The sequence below is a fragment of the Artibeus jamaicensis genome, unplaced genomic scaffold (assembly GCF_021234435.1).
Source record: "Artibeus jamaicensis isolate MK-2021 breed Jamaican fruit bat unplaced genomic scaffold, CSHL_Jam_final contig_135, whole genome shotgun sequence".
Taxonomy (NCBI): Eukaryota; Metazoa; Chordata; class Mammalia; order Chiroptera; family Phyllostomidae; genus Artibeus; species Artibeus jamaicensis.
The window spans coordinates 1,653,394-1,656,526 of record NW_026521267.1 but is presented as its reverse complement, the minus strand read 5'-3'; positions in this window follow the sequence as shown (position 1 = coordinate 1,656,526).

Below are 3,133 nucleotides of genomic sequence, written 5' to 3'. Positions count from 1 at the left end.
AAATATTTTGATGGTTATTTTGTGTCCTCTCATGTAGTCTATCTTTGAAAATGTTCTATATGCACTTGAAAAGAGTGTGTATTTTGTGAGTGAAAGGTCCTGTATATATCATGTAAGCCCATTTAATCTAGCATGTCATTCAATACTACAGTGTCTGTATTGATTCTTTGTTTAAAAGATTTGTCTGTTGTTGACAGTGGCATGTTAAAATCTCTTGCTATAAATGGGTGGCCATGTATATTTTTCTTGAAGTCTTCCAAGACTTTCCTTATATATTTAGGTGCTGCTATGTTGGTTTCATATATTTTCACAATATTTATAGCTTCCTGATGGATTCTTCCCTTGAGTATTATGAATTATTCTTCTGTATCTCACTTTATGGCCTTTGTTTTGAAGTCCTTTTTATCTGATATAAATATTGTTACCCTGGATTGTACTGCCTGTCCATTTTGGAATAATTACTTCCAACCCCTCACTTTCTGTCTGTGTAGGTCTTTTGTTCTGACGTGTGTCTTTTTTAGACAGTATATTTGAGGGTCATGTTTTTTCTATCCATTCGGCTACCCTATGTCTTTTGATTGGTGCTTTTAATCCACTTATATTTAATGTTACTACAGAAAGATACTTATTCATTGCAATTTTTTGTACATGTGTTTCTCTGTCTCTCACTCTACACTTTTATTTTCTTCTTTTTAAAAATATTTTATTTATTTACAGACAGAAGGGAAGGGAGTAAGACAGAGAGAGAGAGAAATAGCAATGCGTGGTTGCCTCTTGTGTGCCCCTACTGGGGACCTGGCTCACAACCCAGACATGTGCCCTGACTGGCAATCAAACTTGCAACCTTTTGGTTTGCAGGCTGGCACTCAATCCACTGAGCCACACCAGCTGGGGCTATACTTTCATCTTCTTAAAGCATTCCCAATAGCATGTCTTGCAATGTAGTTTTGATGGAGGTGTATTCTTTTAAGCTTCTTTTGTCTTGGAAATCTTTATTTCACTTTCCATTTTAAATAACATCCTAGCTGGGTAGAGTACTTGGTTGCAGACCTTTCTTTTTCATTACTTGGAATATTTCTTACCATTCCCTTCTGGTTTCTCTTGAGAAATCAGCTGCTTGCTTTAACAGAGCTCCCTTGTATGCTGCTTTCTGTTTCTCCATTGCTGCCTTTAAGATTCTCTCTTTGTGTTTAAAATTTGGCATTATAATTATGATGCGTCTTGGAGTAGGTCTCTCTGGGTTCATCTTGATTGAAACCCACTCTCCTACCTGTCTTGCATAGCTTTTTCCCTCTCCAAATTATAAAAGTTTTCTATCATTACTTTTTCAAACAGGTTTTTTAATGCCTTGCTCCTTTTCTTTTCCTTCTGGTTTGAATGTTATTGACTTTCATGTTTCCCTCAAGTTCTCTTAAACTATCCTCATACTTTTTTGAGTCTTTTTCATGACTGCTCTACTGGAGTATTTCTTCCTATCCTGTCTTTCAGCTCACTGATTTGAACCTCTGCTTCATTCCCTCTGCATGTAATTCATTGTAGTGTATTTTTTATTTTACATATTGCATTCTTCTTTTCTTCCTGATACTTATTTATAGTTTCTACTTCCTTTTTCCTGTTGTTTTAGCTCTTGCTCAGTTTCTTGTAGTTGTTTCTGAGTTCCCTGAGCATCCTTATAATGATTTTTTAAAACTCTATGTCTGATAAATTGCTTGCCTCCATTTCATATAGCTCTTTTACTAGGGATTCTTCCATTCCTTTCTGTTGGAAGTTCTTTCTTTGTCTCCTCATTTTAAGTGACCTTATTTGTTTGTTTTTCCATCTCAGGTGGATTTGCTTGCCTGCTTGTGTTCATTGACTAGACTTCTGTGGTAGGAGTTCTGTGGGAGTCAGTGTGCAGTCTCTTTGATCTCCTTATCTGGATGCTCTAGGATTACCCTTTGTTTCATTTGTGTGATTCTCTTCTTGTACTTTGGCATTAGGAATTCTTTTTTAAAAATATATTTTATTGATTATGATATTACAGTTGTCCCATTGTCCCTTTTTTCCCCTCTTTCCTGCATCACCCCTCCCACCCACATTTGCCCCTAACCCTGTCCATGGGTTGAACATATCAGTTTGTTGGATTCTGCATTTGCTATATTATTCTTTTTTAAAAAATATATTTTATTGATTATGCCATTACAGTTGTTCTATTTTCCCCTTTCATTCCCCTCCACCCTGCATACCCCCTCCCCCACAATCCCTCCTTTAGTTTATGACATGTCTCAAGTCCTTTAGATTCTATATTTCCCCTACTCTTCTTGCCCTCCCCCATATCTATTTTCTACCTACTGTCTATGCTACTTATTTTCTGTACCTTCTCCTCCCTTTTCCTTCTCCCACTCCCCTGTTGCTAACCCTCCATATGATCTTCATTTCTATGGTTTGCTCCTGATCTAGCTGTCCTCTTAGTTCGCTTTTGTTTTAGGTGTGGTTGTTAATAACTATGAGTTTGCTCTCCTTTCACTGTTCATCTTTTTTATCTTCTTTTTCTTAGGTAAATCCCTTTAACATTTCATATAATAAGGGCTTGGTGATGATGAACTCCTTGAATTGGATCTTATCTGAGAAGAACTTTATCTGCCCTTCCATTCTAATGAAAAGCTTTGCTGGATAGAGCAATCTTGGATGTAGGTCTTTGGATTTCATGACTTGGAATACCTCTTTCCAGCCTCTTCTTGCCTGTAAGGTCTCTTTTGAGAAATCAGCTGACAGTCTGATGGGAACACCTTTGTAGGTGACTGTCCCCTTATCTCTTGCTGCTTCTAGGATTCTCTCCTTCATTTTAATCTTGGCTAATGTAATTATAATGTGCCTTGGTGTGTTCCTTCTTGGGTCCAACTTCTTTGGGACTCTCTGAGCTTCCTGGATTTCCTGGAAGTCCATTTCCTTTGCCAGATTGGGGAAGTTCTCCTTTATTATTTGTTCAAATAAGTATTCCGATCATGGCTGTTCCTCTTCCCCTTCTGGTACCCATGTAATCCGGATGTTGGAACGTTTAAAGATGTCCTGAAGGTTCCTAAGCCTGTCCTCATTTTTTTGAATTCTTGTTTCTTCATCCTTTTCTTTTTTTATAATAAATTTTATTTAGTTA